This window comes from Grus americana, chromosome 28 (assembly GCF_028858705.1).
Source record: "Grus americana isolate bGruAme1 chromosome 28, bGruAme1.mat, whole genome shotgun sequence".
In the NCBI taxonomy this organism is placed as follows: Eukaryota; Metazoa; Chordata; class Aves; order Gruiformes; family Gruidae; genus Grus; species Grus americana.
In genome coordinates, this window is record NC_072879.1 from 4,165,247 (window position 1) to 4,182,344 (window position 17,098).

Consider the following 17,098-nt stretch of genomic DNA (forward strand, 5'->3'; position numbering starts at 1 on the left):
ATATGGGGGCTGCGGGCTCGCCTGTCCGAGCAAGGGCTCAACATAGAGCCTTACGTCCCTCTCCACTAAAATCAGCGTCCACGCTCAAAACTCTAAACGTCCAGCCCTAGCTCCCACGCCAAAGGTGCCAGCCCCAAAACGCATGCCTGCCCTCAAACCCTCCCTCAGCGGCCCTCGCACAGACCCACTCACATTGGGGCTGCGGGCTCGCCTAGCCGAGCAAGGGCTCAACATAGAGCCTTACTCCCTCTCCACCAAAAATCAGCGTCCACGCTCAAAACTCTAAACGTCCAGCCCTAGCTCCCACGCCAAAGGTGCCAGCCCCAAAACGCATGCCTGCCCTCAAACCTCCCTCAGCGGCCCTCGCACAGACCCACTCACATTGGGGCTGCGGCTCGCCTAGCCGAGCAAGGGCTCAACATAGAGCCTTACGTCCCTCTCCACCAAAATCAGCGTCCACGCTCAAAACTCTAAACGTCCAGCCCTAGCTCCCACGCCAAAGGTGCCAGCCCCAAAACGCATGCCTGCCCTCAAACCTCCCTCAGCGGCCCTCGCACAGACCCACTCACATTGGGGCTGCGGGCTCGCCTGTCCGAGCAAGGGCTCAACATAGAGCCTTACGTCCCTCTCCACCAAAATCAGCGTCCACGCTCAAAACTCTAAACGTCCAGCCCTAGCTCCCACGCCAAAGGTGCCAGCCCCAAAACGCATGCCTGCCCTCAAACCTCCCTCAGCGGCCCTCGCACAGACCCACTCACATTGGGGCTGCGGGCTCGCCTGTCCGAGCAAGGGCTCAACATAGAGCCTTACGTCCCTCTCCACCAAAAATCAGCGTCCACGCTCAAAACTCTAAACGTCCAGCCCTAGCTCCCACGCCAAAGGTGCCAGCCCCAAAACGCATGCCTGCCCTCAACCTCCCTCAGCGGCCCTCGCACAGACCCACTCACACTGGGGCTGCGGGCTCGCCTGTCCGAGCAAGGCTCAACATAGAGCCTTACGTCCCTCTCCACCAAAAATCAGCGTCCACGCTCAAAACTCTAAACGTCCAGCCCTAGCTCCCACGCCAAAGGTGCCAGCCCCAAAACGCATGCCTGCCCTCAAACCTCCCTCAGCGGCCCTCGCACAGACCCACTCACATTGGGCTGCGGGCTCGCCTGTCCGAGCAAGGGCTCAACATAGAGCCTTACGTCCCTCTCCACCAAAAATCAGCGTCCACGCTCAAAACTCTAAACGTCCAGCCCTAGCTCCCACGCCAAAGGTGCCAGCCCCAAAACGCATGCCTGCCCTCAAACCTCCCTCAGCGGCCCTCGCACAGACCCACTCACATTGGGGCTGCGGGCTCGCCTAGCCGAGCAAGGGCTCAACATAGAGCCTTACGTCCCTCTCCACCAAAATCAGCGTCCACGCTCAAAACTCTAAACGTCCAGCCCTAGCTCCCACGCCAAAGGTGCCAGCCCCAAAACGCATGCCTGCCCTCAACCCTCCCTCAGCGGCCCTCGCACAGACCCACTCACATTGGGGCTGCGGGCTCGCCTGTCCGAGCAAGGGCTCAACATAGAGCCTTACGTCCCTCTCCACCAAAATCAGCGTCCACGCTCAAAACTCTAAACGTCCAGCCCTAGCTCCCACGCCAAAGGTGCCAGCCCCAAAACGCATGCCTGCCCTCAAACCTCCCTCAGCGGCCCTCGCACAGACCCACTCACATTGGGGCTGCGGGCTCGCCTAGCCGAGCAAGGGCTCAACATAGAGCCTTACGTCCCTCTCCACCAAAATCAGCGTCCACGCTCAAAACTCTAAACGTCCAGCCCTAGCTCCCACGCCAAAGGTGCCAGCCCCAAAACGCATGCCTGCCCTCAAACCTCCCTCAGCGGCCCTCGCACAGACCCACTCACATTGGGCTGCGGGCTCGCCTAGCCGAGCAAGGGCTCAACATAGAGCCTTACGTCCCTCTCCACCAAAATCAGCGTCCACGCTCAAAACTCTAAACGTCCAGCCCTAGCTCCCACGCCAAAGGTGCCAGCCCCAAAACGCATGCCTGCCCTCAAACCTCCCTCAGCGGCCCTCGCACAGACCCACTCACATTGGGGCTGCGGGCTCGCCTAGCCGAGCAAGGGCTCAACATAGAGCCTTACGTCCCTCTCCACCAAAATCAGCGTCCACGCTCAAAACTCTAAACGTCCAGCCCTAGCTCCCACGCCAAAGGTGCCAGCCCCAAAACGCATGCCTGCCCTCAAACCTCCCTCAGCGGCCCTCGCACAGACCCACTCACATTGGGGCTGCGGGCTCGCCTAGCCGAGCAAGGGCTCAACATAGAGCCTTACGTCCCTCTCCACCAAAAATCAGCGTCCACGCTCAAAACTCTAAACGTCCAGCCCTAGCTCCCACGCCAAAGGTGCCAGCCCCAAAACGCATGCCTGCCCTCAAACCTCCCTCAGCGGCCCTCGCACAGACCCACTCACATTGGGGCTGCGGGCTCGCCTAGCCGAGCAAGGGCTCAACATAGAGCCTTACGTCCCTCTCCACCAAAATCAGCGTCCACGCTCAAAACTCTAAACGTCCAGCCCTAGCTCCCACGCCAAAGGTGCCAGCCCCAAAACGCATGCCTGCCCTCAAACCTCCCTCAGCGGCCCTCGCACAGACCCACTCACATTGGGGCTGCGGGCTCGCCTAGCCGAGCAAGGGCTCAACATAGAGCCTTACGTCCCTCTCCACCAAAATCAGCGTCCACGCTCAAAACTCTAAACGTCCAGCCCTAGCTCCCACGCCAAAGGTGCCAGCCCCAAAACGCATGCCTGCCCTCAAACCTCCCTCAGCGGCCCTCGCACAGACCCACTCACATTGGGGCTGCGGGCTCGCCTGTCCGAGCAAGGGCTCAACATAGAGCCTTACGTCCCTCTCCACCAAAATCAGCGTCCACGCTCAAAACTCTAAACGTCCAGCCCTAGCTCCCACGCCAAAGGTGCCAGCCCCAAAACGCATGCCTGCCCTCAAACCTCCCTCAGCGGCCCTCGCACAGACCCACTCACATTGGGGCTGCGGGCTCGCCAGTCCGAGCAAGGGCTCAACATAGAGCCTTACGTCCCTCTCCACCAAAATCAGCGTCCACGCTCAAAACTCTAAACGTCCAGCCCTAGCTCCCACGCCAAAGGTGCCAGCCCCAAAACGCATGCCTGCCCTCAAACCTCCCTCAGCGGCCCTCGCACAGACCCACTCACATTGGGGCTGCGGGCTCGCCTGTCCGAGCAAGGGCTCAACATAGAGCCTTACGTCCCTCTCCACCAAAATCAGCGTCCACGCTCAAAACTCTAAACGTCCAGCCCTAGCTCCCACGCCAAAGGTGCCAGCCCCAAAACGCATGCCTGCCCTCAAACCTCCCTCAGCGGCCTCGCACAGACCCACTCACATTGGGGCTGCGGGCTCGCCTGCCGAGCAAGGGCTCAACATAGAGCCTTACGTCCCTCTCCACCAAAATCAGCGTCCACGCTCAAAACTCTAAACGTCCAGCCCTAGCTCCCACGCCAAAGGTGCCAGCCCCAAAACGCATGCCTGCCCTCAAACCTCCCTCAGCGGCCCTCGCACAGACCCACTCACATTGGGGCTGCGGGCTCGCCTGTCCGAGCAAGGGCTCAACATAGAGCCTTACGTCCCTCTCCACCAAAATCAGCGTCCACGCTCAAAACTCTAAACGTCCAGCCCTAGCTCCCACGCCAAAGGTGCCAGCCCCAAAACGCATGCCTGCCCTCAAACCTCCCTCAGCGGCCCTCGCACAGACCCACTCACATTGGGGCTGCGGGCTCGCCTAGCCGAGCAAGGGCTCAACATAGAGCCTTACGTCCCTCTCCACCAAAATCAGCGTCCACGCTCAAAACTCTAAACGTCCAGCCCTAGCTCCCACGCCAAAGGTGCCAGCCCCAAAACGCATGCCTGCCCTCAAACCTCCCTCAGCGGCCCTCGCACAGACCCACTCACATTGGGGCTGCGGGCTCGCCTGTCCGAGCAAGGGCTCAACATAGAGCCTTACGTCCCTCTCCACCAAAATCAGCGTCCACGCTCAAAACTCTAAACGTCCAGCCCTAGCTCCCACGCCAAAGGTGCCAGCCCCAAAACGCATGCCTGCCCTCAAACCTCCCTCAGCGGCCCTCGCACAGACCCACTCACATTGGGGCTGCGGGCTCGCCTGTCCGAGCAAGGGCTCAACATAGAGCCTTACGTCCCTCTCCACCAAAATCAGCGTCCACGCTCAAAACTCTAAACGTCCAGCCCTAGCTCCCACGCCAAAGGTGCCAGCCCCAAAACGCATGCCTGCCCTCAAACCTCCCTCAGCGGCCCTCGCACAGACCCACTCACATTGGGGCTGCGGGCTCGCCTAGCCGAGCAAGGGCTCAACATAGAGCCTTACGTCCCTCTCCACCAAAATCAGCGTCCACGCTCAAAACTCTAAACGTCCAGCCCTAGCTCCCACGCCAAAGGTGCCAGCCCCAAAACGCATGCCTGCCCTCAAACCTCCCTCAGCGGCCCTCGCACAGACCCACTCACATTGGGGCTGCGGGCTCGCCTAGCCGAGCAAGGGCTCAACATAGAGCCTTACGTCCCTCTCCACCAAAATCAGCGTCCACGCTCAAAACTCTAAACGTCCAGCCCTAGCTCCCACGCCAAAGGTGCCAGCCCCAAAACGCATGCCTGCCCTCAAACCTCCCTCAGCGGCCCTCGCACAGACCCACTCACATTGGGGCTGCGGGCTCGCCTAGCCGAGCAAGGGCTCAACATAGAGCCTTACGTCCCTCTCCACCAAAATCAGCGTCCACGCTCAAAACTCTAAACGTCCAGCCCTAGCTCCCACGCCAAAGGTGCCAGCCCCAAAACGCATGCCTGCCCTCAAACCTCCCTCAGCGGCCCTCGCACAGACCCACTCACATTGGGGCTGCGGGCTCGCCTGTCCGAGCAAGGGCTCAACATAGAGCCTTACGTCCCTCTCCACCAAAATCAGCGTCCACGCTCAAAACTCTAAACGTCCAGCCCTAGCTCCCACGCCAAAGGTGCCAGCCCCAAAACGCATGCCTGCCCTCAAACCTCCCTCAGCGGCCCTCGCACAGACCCACTCACATTGGGGCTGCGGGCTCGCCTGTCCGAGCAAGGGCTCAACATAGAGCCTTACGTCCCTCTCCACCAAAATCAGCGTCCACGCTCAAAACTCTAAACGTCCAGCCCTAGCTCCCACGCCAAAGGTGCCAGCCCCAAAACGCATGCCTGCCCTCAAACCTCCCTCAGCGGCCCTCGCACAGACCCACTCACATTGGGGCTGCGGGCTCGCCTAGCCGAGCAAGGGCTCAACATAGAGCCTTACGTCCCTCTCCACCAAAATCAGCGTCCACGCTCAAAACTCTAAACGTCCAGCCCTAGCTCCCACGCCAAAGGTGCCAGCCCCAAAACGCATGCCTGCCCTCAAACCTCCCTCAGCGGCCCTCGCACAGACCCACTCACATTGGGGCTGCGGGCTCGCCTGTCCGAGCAAGGGCTCAACATAGAGCCTTACGTCCCTCTCCACCAAAAATCAGCGTCCACGCTCAAAACTCTAAACGTCCAGCCCTAGCTCCCACGCCAAAGGTGCCAGCCCCAAAACGCATGCCTGCCCTCAAACCTCCCTCAGCGGCCCTCGCACAGACCCACTCACATTGGGGCTGCGGGCTCGCCTTGCCGAGCAAGGGCTCAACATAGAGCCTTACGTCCCTCTCCACCAAAATCAGCGTCCACGCTCAAAACTCTAAACGTCCAGCCCTAGCTCCCACGCCAAAGGTGCCAGCCCCAAAACGCATGCCTGCCCTCAAACCTCCCTCAGCGGCCCTCGCACAGACCCACTCACATTGGGGCTGCGGGCTCGCCTGTCCGAGCAAGGGCTCAACATAGAGCCTTACGTCCCTCTCCACCAAAATCAGCGTCCACGCTCAAAACTCTAAACGTCCAGCCCTAGCTCCCACGCCAAAGGTGCCAGCCCCAAAACGCATGCCTGCCCTCAAACCTCCCTCAGCGGCCCTCGCACAGACCCACTCACATTGGGGCTGCGGGCTCGCCTGTCCGAGCAAGGGCTCAACATAGAGCCTTACGTCCCTCTCCACCAAAATCAGCGTCCACGCTCAAAACTCTAAACGTCCAGCCCTAGCTCCCACGCCAAAGGTGCCAGCCCCAAAACGCATGCCTGCCCTCAAACCTCCCTCAGCGGCCCTCGCACAGACCCACTCACATTGGGGCTGCGGGCTCGCCTGCCGAGCAAGGGCTCAACATAGAGCCTTACGTCCCTCTCCACCAAAATCAGCGTCCACGCTCAAAACTCTAAACGTCCAGCCCTAGCTCCCACGCCAAAGGTGCCAGCCCCAAAACGCATGCCTGCCCTCAAACCTCCCTCAGCGGCCCTCGCACAGACCCACTCACATTGGGGCTGCGGGCTCGCCTAGCCGAGCAAGGGCTCAACATAGAGCCTTACGTCCCTCTCCACCAAAATCAGCGTCCACGCTCAAAACTCTAAACGTCCAGCCCTAGCTCCCACGCCAAAGGTGCCAGCCCCAAAACGCATGCCTGCCCTCAAACCTCCCTCAGCGGCCCTCGCACAGACCCACTCACATTGGGGCTGCGGGCTCGCCTGTCCGAGCAAGGGCTCAACATAGAGCCTTACGTCCCTCTCCACCAAAATCAGCGTCCACGCTCAAAACTCTAAACGTCCAGCCCTAGCTCCCACGCCAAAGGTGCCAGCCCCAAAACGCATGCCTGCCCTCAAACCTCCCTCAGCGGCCCTCGCACAGACCCACTCACATTGGGGCTGCGGGCTCGCCTGTCCGAGCAAGGGCTCAACATAGAGCCTTACGTCCCTCTCCACCAAAATCAGCGTCCACGCTCAAAACTCTAAACGTCCAGCCCTAGCTCCCACGCCAAAGGTGCCAGCCCCAAAACGCATGCCTGCCCTCAAACCTCCCTCAGCGGCCCTCGCACAGACCCACTCACATTGGGGCTGCGGGCTCGCCTGTCCGAGCAAGGGCTCAACATAGAGCCTTACGTCCCTCTCCACCAAAATCAGCGTCCACGCTCAAAACTCTAAACGTCCAGCCCTAGCTCCCACGCCAAAGGTGCCAGCCCCAAAACGCATGCCTGCCCTCAAACCTCCCTCAGCGGCCCTCGCACAGACCCACTCACATTGGGGCTGCGGGCTCGCCTAGCCGAGCAAGGGCTCAACATAGAGCCTTACGTCCCTCTCCACCAAAATCAGCGTCCACGCTCAAAACTCTAAACGTCCAGCCCTAGCTCCCACGCCAAAGGTGCCAGCCCCAAAACGCATGCCTGCCCTCAAACCTCCCTCAGCGGCCCTCGCACAGACCCACTCACATTGGGGCTGCGGGCTCGCCTGTCCGAGCAAGGGCTCAACATAGAGCCTTACGTCCCTCTCCACCAAAATCAGCGTCCACGCTCAAAACTCTAAACGTCCAGCCCTAGCTCCCACGCCAAAGGTGCCAGCCCCAAAACGCATGCCTGCCCTCAAACCTCCCTCAGCGGCCCTCGCACAGACCCACTCACATTGGGGCTGCGGGCTCGCCTGTCCGAGCAAGGGCTCAACATAGAGCCTTACGTCCCTCTCCACCAAAATCAGCGTCCACGCTCAAAACTCTAAACGTCCAGCCCTAGCTCCCACGCCAAAGGTGCCAGCCCCAAAACGCATGCCTGCCCTCAAACCTCCCTCAGCGGCCCTCGCACAGACCCACTCACATTGGGGCTGCGGGCTCGCCTGTCCGAGCAAGGGCTCAACATAGAGCCTTACGTCCCTCTCCACCAAAATCAGCGTCCACGCTCAAAACTCTAAACGTCCAGCCCTAGCTCCCACGCCAAAGGTGCCAGCCCCAAAACGCATGCCTGCCCTCAAACCTCCCTCAGCGGCCCTCGCACAGACCCACTCACATTGGGGCTGCGGGCTCGCCTGTCCGAGCAAGGGCTCAACATAGAGCCTTACGTCCCTCTCCACCAAAATCAGCGTCCACGCTCAAAACTCTAAACGTCCAGCCCTAGCTCCCACGCCAAAGGTGCCAGCCCCAAAACGCATGCCTGCCCTCAAACCTCCCTCAGCGGCCCTCGCACAGACCCACTCACATTGGGGCTGCGGGCTCGCCTAGCCGAGCAAGGGCTCAACATAGAGCCTTACGTCCCTCTCCACCAAAATCAGCGTCCACGCTCAAAACTCTAAACGTCCAGCCCTAGCTCCCACGCCAAAGGTGCCAGCCCCAAAACGCATGCCTGCCCTCAAACCTCCCTCAGCGGCCCTCGCACAGACCCACTCACATTGGGGCTGCGGGCTCGCCTAGCCGAGCAAGGGCTCAACATAGAGCCTTACGTCCCTCTCCACCAAAATCAGCGTCCACGCTCAAAACTCTAAACGTCCAGCCCTAGCTCCCACGCCAAAGGTGCCAGCCCCAAAACGCATGCCTGCCCTCAAACCTCCCTCAGCGGCCCTCGCACAGACCCACTCACATTGGGGCTGCGGGCTCGCCTGTCCGAGCAAGGGCTCAACATAGAGCCTTACGTCCCTCTCCACCAAAATCAGCGTCCACGCTCAAAACTCTAAACGTCCAGCCCTAGCTCCCACGCCAAAGGTGCCAGCCCCAAAACGCATGCCTGCCCTCAAACCTCCCTCAGCGGCCCTCGCACAGACCCACTCACATTGGGGCTGCGGGCTCGCCTAGCCGAGCAAGGGCTCAACATAGAGCCTTACGTCCCTCTCCACCAAAATCAGCGTCCACGCTCAAAACTCTAAACGTCCAGCCCTAGCTCCCACGCCAAAGGTGCCAGCCCCAAAACGCATGCCTGCCCTCAAACCTCCCTCAGCGGCCCTCGCACAGACCCACTCACATTGGGGCTGCGGGCTCGCCTGCCGAGCAAGGGCTCAACATAGAGCCTTACGTCCCTCTCCACCAAAATCAGCGTCCACGCTCAAAACTCTAAACGTCCAGCCCTAGCTCCCACGCCAAAGGTGCCAGCCCCAAAACGCATGCCTGCCCTCAAACCTCCCTCAGCGGCCCTCGCACAGACCCACTCACATTGGGGCTGCGGGCTCGCCTAGCCGAGCAAGGGCTCAACATAGAGCCTTACGTCCCTCTCCACCAAAATCAGCGTCCACGCTCAAAACTCTAAACGTCCAGCCCTAGCTCCCACGCCAAAGGTGCCAGCCCCAAAACGCATGCCTGCCCTCAAACCTCCCTCAGCGGCCCTCGCACAGACCCACTCACATTGGGGCTGCGGGCTCGCCTAGCCGAGCAAGGGCTCAACATAGAGCCTTACGTCCCTCTCCACCAAAATCAGCGTCCACGCTCAAAACTCTAAACGTCCAGCCCTAGCTCCCACGCCAAAGGTGCCAGCCCCAAAACGCATGCCTGCCCTCAAACCTCCCTCAGCGGCCCTCGCACAGACCCACTCACATTGGGGCTGCGGGCTCGCCTGTCCGAGCAAGGGCTCAACATAGAGCCTTACGTCCCTCTCCACCAAAATCAGCGTCCACGCTCAAAACTCTAAACGTCCAGCCCTAGCTCCCACGCCAAAGGTGCCAGCCCCAAAACGCATGCCTGCCCTCAAACCTCCCTCAGCGGCCCTCGCACAGACCCACTCACATTGGGGCTGCGGGCTCGCCAGCCGAGCAAGGGCTCAACATAGAGCCTTACGTCCCTCTCCACCAAAATCAGCGTCCACGCTCAAAACTCTAAACGTCCAGCCCTAGCTCCCACGCCAAAGGTGCCAGCCCCAAAACGCATGCCTGCCCTCAAACCTCCCTCAGCGGCCCTCGCACAGACCCACTCACATTGGGGCTGCGGGCTCGCCTGTCCGAGCAAGGGCTCAACATAGAGCCTTACGTCCCTCTCCACCAAAATCAGCGTCCACGCTCAAAACTCTAAACGTCCAGCCCTAGCTCCCACGCCAAAGGTGCCAGCCCCAAAACGCATGCCTGCCCTCAAACCTCCCTCAGCGGCCCTCGCACAGACCCACTCACATTGGGGCTGCGGGCTCGCCTAGCCGAGCAAGGGCTCAACATAGAGCCTTACGTCCCTCTCCACCAAAATCAGCGTCCACGCTCAAAACTCTAAACGTCCAGCCCTAGCTCCCACGCCAAAGGTGCCAGCCCCAAAACGCATGCCTGCCCTCAAACCTCCCTCAGCGGCCCTCGCACAGACCCACTCACATTGGGGCTGCGGGCTCGCCTGTCCGAGCAAGGGCTCAACATAGAGCCTTACGTCCCTCTCCACCAAAATCAGCGTCCACGCTCAAAACTCTAAACGTCCAGCCCTAGCTCCCACGCCAAAGGTGCCAGCCCCAAAACGCATGCCTGCCCTCAAACCTCCCTCAGCGGCCCTCGCACAGACCCACTCACATTGGGGCTGCGGGCTCGCCTAGCCGAGCAAGGGCTCAACATAGAGCCTTACGTCCCTCTCCACCAAAATCAGCGTCCACGCTCAAAACTCTAAACGTCCAGCCCTAGCTCCCACGCCAAAGGTGCCAGCCCCAAAACGCATGCCTGCCCTCAAACCTCCCTCAGCGGCCCTCGCACAGACCCACTCACATTGGGGCTGCGGGCTCGCCTGTCCGAGCAAGGGCTCAACATAGAGCCTTACGTCCCTCTCCACCAAAATCAGCGTCCACGCTCAAAACTCTAAACGTCCAGCCCTAGCTCCCACGCCAAAGGTGCCAGCCCCAAAACGCATGCCTGCCCTCAAACCTCCCTCAGCGGCCCTCGCACAGACCCACTCACATTGGGGCTGCGGGCTCGCCTAGCCGAGCAAGGGCTCAACATAGAGCCTTACGTCCCTCTCCACCAAAATCAGCGTCCACGCTCAAAACTCTAAACGTCCAGCCCTAGCTCCCACGCCAAAGGTGCCAGCCCCAAAACGCATGCCTGCCCTCAAACCTCCCTCAGCGGCCCTCGCACAGACCCACTCACATTGGGGCTGCGGGCTCGCCTAGCCGAGCAAGGGCTCAACATAGAGCCTTACGTCCCTCTCCACCAAAATCAGCGTCCACGCTCAAAACTCTAAACGTCCAGCCCTAGCTCCCACGCCAAAGGTGCCAGCCCCAAAACGCATGCCTGCCCTCAAACCTCCCTCAGCGGCCCTCGCACAGACCCACTCACATTGGGGCTGCGGGCTCGCCTGTCCGAGCAAGGGCTCAACATAGAGCCTTACGTCCCTCTCCACCAAAATCAGCGTCCACGCTCAAAACTCTAAACGTCCAGCCCTAGCTCCCACGCCAAAGGTGCCAGCCCCAAAACGCATGCCTGCCCTCAAACCTCCCTCAGCGGCCCTCGCACAGACCCACTCACATTGGGGCTGCGGGCTCGCCTAGCCGAGCAAGGGCTCAACATAGAGCCTTACGTCCCTCTCCACCAAAATCAGCGTCCACGCTCAAAACTCTAAACGTCCAGCCCTAGCTCCCACGCCAAAGGTGCCAGCCCCAAAACGCATGCCTGCCCTCAAACCTCCCTCAGCGGCCCTCGCACAGACCCACTCACATTGGGGCTGCGGGCTCGCCTAGCCGAGCAAGGGCTCAACATAGAGCCTTACGTCCCTCTCCACCAAAATCAGCGTCCACGCTCAAAACTCTAAACGTCCAGCCCTAGCTCCCACGCCAAAGGTGCCAGCCCCAAAACGCATGCCTGCCCTCAAACCTCCCTCAGCGGCCCTCGCACAGACCCACTCACATTGGGGCTGCGGGCTCGCCTGTCCGAGCAAGGGCTCAACATAGAGCCTTACGTCCCTCTCCACCAAAATCAGCGTCCACGCTCAAAACTCTAAACGTCCAGCCCTAGCTCCCACGCCAAAGGTGCCAGCCCCAAAACGCATGCCTGCCCTCAAACCTCCCTCAGCGGCCCTCGCACAGACCCACTCACATTGGGGCTGCGGGCTCGCCTAGCCGAGCAAGGGCTCAACATAGAGCCTTACGTCCCTCTCCACCAAAATCAGCGTCCACGCTCAAAACTCTAAACGTCCAGCCCTAGCTCCCACGCCAAAGGTGCCAGCCCCAAAACGCATGCCTGCCCTCAAACCTCCTTCAGCGGCCCTCGCACAGACCCACTCACATTGGGGCTGCGGGCTCGCCTAGCCGAGCAAGGGCTCAATATAGAGCCTTACGTCCCTCTCCACCAAAAATCAGCGTCCACGCTCAAAACTCTAAACGTCCAGCCCTAGCTCCCACGCCTAAAGTGCCAGCCCCAAAACGCATGCCTGCCCTCAACCCTCCCTCAGCGGCCCTCGCACAGACCCACTCACATTGGGGCTGCGGGCTCACCTGTCCGAGCAAGGGCTCAACATAGAGCCTTTTGTCCCTCTCCACCAAAATCAGCGTCCACGCTCAAAACTCTAAACGTCCAGCCCTAGCTCCCACGCCAAAGGTGCCAGCCCCAAAACGCATGCCTGCCCTCAAACCTCCCTCAGCGGCCCTCGCACAGATCCACTCACATTGGGGCTGCGGGCTCGTCTGTCCGAGCAAGGGCTCAACATAGAGCCTTATGTCCCTCTCCACCAAAAATCAGCGTCCACGCTCAAAACTCTAAACGTCCAGCCCTAGCTCCCACGCCAAAGGTGCCAGCCCCAAAACGCATGCCTGCCCTCAAACCTCCCTCAGCGGCCCTCGCACAGAGCCACTCACATTGGGGCTGCGGGCTCGCCTAGCCGAGCAAGGGCTCAACATAGAGCCTTTTGTCCCTCTCCACCAAAATCAGCGTCCACGCTCAAAACTCTAAACGTCCAGCCCTAGCTCCCACGCCAAAGGTGCCAGCCCCAAAACGCATGCCTGCCCTCAAACCTCCCTCAGCGGCCCTCGCACAGACCCACTCACATTGGGGCTGCGGGCTCGCCTGTCCGAGCAAGGGCTCAACATAGAGCCTTACGTCCCTCTCGACCAAAATCAGCGTCCACGCTCAAAACTCTAAACGTCCAGCCCTAGCTCCCACGCCAAAGGTGCCAGCCCCAAAACGCATGCCTGCCCTCAACCTCCCTCAGCGGCCCTCGCACAGATCCACTCACATTGGGGCTGCGGGCTCGCCTAGCCGAGCAAGGGCTCAACATAGAGCCTTACGTCCCTCTCCACCAAAATCAGCGTCCACGCTCAAAACTCTAAACGTCCAGCCCTAGCTCCCACGCCAAAGGTGCCAGCCCCAAAACGCATGCCTGCCCTCAAACCTCCCTCAGCGGCCCTCGCACAGACCCACTCACATTGGGGCTGCGGGCTCGCCTGTCCGAGCAAGGGCTCAACATAGAGCCTTATGTCCCTCTCCACCAAAATCAGCGTCCACGCTCAAAACTCTAAACGTCCAGCCCTAGCTCCCACGCCAAAGGTGCCAGCCCCAAAACGCATGCCTGCCCTCAAACCTCCCTCAGCGGCCCTCGCACAGAGCCACTCACATTGGGGCTGCGGGCTCGCCTAGCCGAGCAAGGGCTCAACATAGAGCCTTACGTCCCTCTCCACCAAAATCAGCGTCCACGCTCAAAACTCTAAACATCCAGCCCTAGCTCCCACGCCAAAGGTGCCAGCCCCAAAACGCATGCCTGCCCTCAAACCTCCCTCAGCGGCCCTCGCACAGACCCCCTCACATTGGGGCTGCGGGCTCGCCTGTCCGAGCAAGGGCTCAACATAGAGCCTTACGTCCCTCTCGACCAAAATCAGCGTCCACGCTCAAAACTCTAAACGTCCAGCCCTAGCTCCCACGCCAAAGGTGCCAGCCCCAAAACGCATGCCTGCCCTCAACCATCCCTCAGCGGCCCTCGCACAGACCCACTCACACTGGGGCTGCGGGCTCGCCTAGCCGAGCAAGGGCTCAACATAGAGCCTTACGTCCCTCTCCACCAAAATCAGCGTCCACGCTCAAAACTCTAAACGTCCAGCCCTAGCTCCCACGCCAAAGGTGCCAGCCCCAAAACGCATGCCTGCCCTCAAACCTCCCTCAGCAGCCCTCGCACAGACCCACTCACATTGGGGCTGCGGGCTCGCCTGTCCGAGCAAGGGCTCAACATAGAGCCTTACGTCCCTCTCCACCAAAAATCAGCGTCCACGCTCAAAACTCTAAACGTCCAGCCCTAGCTCCCACGCCAAAGGTGCCAGCCCCAAAACGCATGCCTGCCCTCAAACCTCCCTCAGCGGCCCTCGCACAGACCCACTCACATTGGGGGCTGCGGGCTCGCCTAGCCGAGCAAGGGCTCAACATAGAGCCTTACGTCCCTCTCCACCAAAAATCAGCGTCCACGCTCAAAACTCTAAACGTCCAGCCCTAGCTCCCACGCCAAAGGTGCCAGCCCCAAAACGCATGCCTGCCCTCAAACCTCCCTCAGCGGCCCTCGCACAGACCCACTCACATTGGGGCTGCGGGCTCGCCTAGCCGAGCAAGGGCTCAACATAGAGCCTTACGTCCCTCTCCACCAAAATCAGCGTCCACGCTCAAAACTCTAAACGTCCAGCCCTAGCTCCCACGCCAAAGGTGCCAGCCCCAAAACGCATGCCTGCCCTCAACCCTCCCTCAGCGGCCCTCGCACAGACCCACTCACATTGGGGCTGCGGGCTCGCCTAGCCGAGCAAGGGCTCAACATAGAGCCTTACGTCCCTCTCCACCAAAAATCAGAATCCACGCTCAAAACTCTAAACGTCCAGCCCTAGCTCCCACGCCAAAGGTGCCAGCCCCAAAACGCATGCCTGCCCTCAAACCTCCTTCAGCGGCCCTCGCACAGACCCACTCACATTGGGGCTGCGGGCTCGCCTAGCCGAGCAAGGGCTCAATATAGAGCCTTACGTCCCTCTCCACCAAAAATCAGCGTCCACGCTCAAAACTCTAAACGTCCAGCCCTAGCTCCCACGCCTAAAGTGCCAGCCCCAAAACGCATGCCTGCCCTCAACCCTCCCTCAGCAGCCCTCGCACAGACCCACTCACATTGGGGCTGCGGGCTCACCTGTCCGAGCAAGGGCTCAACATAGAGCCTTTTGTCCCTCTCCACCAAAATCAGCGTCCACGCTCAAAACTCTAAACGTCCAGCCCTAGCTCCCACGCCAAAGGTGCCAGCCCCAAAACGCATGCCTGCCCTCAAACCTCCCTCAGCGGCCCTCGCACAGATCCACTCACATTGGGGCTGCGGGCTCGTCTGTCCGAGCAAGGGCTCAACATAGAGCCTTATGTCCCTCTCCACCAAAAATCAGCATCCACGCTCAAAACTCTAAACGTCCAGCCCTAGCTCCCACGCCAAAGGTGCCAGCCCCAAAACGCATGCCTGCCCTCAAACCTCCCTCAGCGGCCCTCGCACAGAGCCACTCACATTGGGGCTGCGGGCTCGCCTAGCCGAGCAAGGGCTCAACATAGAGCCTTACGTCCCTCTCCACCAAAATCAGCGTCCACGCTCAAAACTCTAAACATCCAGCCCTAGCTCCCACGCCAAAGGTGCCAGCCCCAAAACGCATGCCTGCCCTCAAACCTCCCTCAGCGGCCCTCGCACAGACCCACTCACATTGGGGCTGCGGGCTCGCCTAGCCGAGCAAGGGCTCAACATAGAGCCTTACGTCCCTCTCCACCAAAATCAGCGTCCACGCTCAAAACTCTAAACGTCCAGCCCTAGCTCCCACGCCAAAGGTGCCAGCCCCAAAACGCATGCCTGCCCTCAAACCTCCCTCAGCGGCCCTCGCACAGACCCACTCACATTGGGGCTGCGGGCTCGCCTGTCCGAGCAAGGGCTCAACATAGAGCCTTACGTCCCTCTCGACTAAAATCAGCATCCACGCTCAAAACTCTAAACGTCCAGCCCTAGCTCCCACACCAAAGGTGCCAGCCCCAAAACGCATGCCTGCCCTCAACCATCCCTCAGCGGCCCTCGCACAGACCCACTCACACTGGGGCTGCGGGCTCGCCTAGCCGAGCAAGGGCTCAACATAGAGCCTTACGTCCCTCTCCACCAAAATCAGCGTCCACGCTCAAAACTCTAAACGTCCAGCCCTAGCTCCCAGGCCAAAGGTGCCAGCCCCAAAACGCATGCCTGCCCTCAAACCTCCCTCAGCGGCCCTCGCACAGACCCACTCACATTGGGGCTGCGGGCTCGCCTGTCCGAGCAAGGGCTCAACATAGAGCCTTATGTCCCTCTCCACCAAAATCAGCGTCCACGCTCAAAACTCTAAACGTCCAGCCCTAGCTCCCACGCCAAAGGTGCCAGCCCCAAAACGCATGCCTGCCCTCAAACCTCCCTCAGCAGCCCTCGCACAGACCCACTCACATTGGGGCTGCGGGCTCGCCTGTCCGAGCAAGGGCTCAACATAGAGCCTTACGTCCCTCTCCACCAAAAATCAGCGTCCACGCTCAAAACTCTAAACGTCCAGCCCTAGCTCCCACGCCAAAGGTGCCAGCCCCAAAACGCATGCCTGCCCTCAAACCTCCCTCAGCGGCCCTCGCACAGATCCACTCACACTGGGGCTGCGGGCTCGCCTGTCTGAGCAAGGGCTCAACATAGAGCCTTATGTCCCTCTCCACCAAAAATCAGCATCCACGCTCAAAACTCTAAACGTCCAGCCCTAGCTCCCACGCCAAAGGTGCCAGCCCCAAAACGCATGCCTGCCCTCAAACCTCCCTCAGCGGCCGTCGCACAGACCCACTCACATTGGGGCTGCGGGCTCGCCTAGCCGAGCAAGGGCTCAACATAGAGCCTTACGTCCCTCTCCACCAAAATCAGCATCCACGCTCAAAACTCTAAACGTCCAGCCCTAGCTCCCACGCCAAAGGTGCCAGCCCCAAAACGCATGCCTGCCCTCAAACCTCCCTCAGCGGCCCTCGCACAGACCCACTCACATTGGGGCTGCGGGCTCGCCTAGCCGAGCAAGGGCTCAACATAGAGCCTTATGTCCCTCTCCACCAAAATCAGCGTCCACGCTCAAAACTCTAAACGTCCAGCCCTAGCTCCCACGCCTAAAGTGCCAGCCCCAAAACGCATGCCTGCCCTCAACCCTCCCTCAGCAGCCCTCGCACAGACCCACTCACATTGGGGCTGCGGGCTCGCCTAGCCGAGCAAGGGCTCAACATAGAGCCTTACGTCCCTCTCCACCAAAAATCAGCATCCAC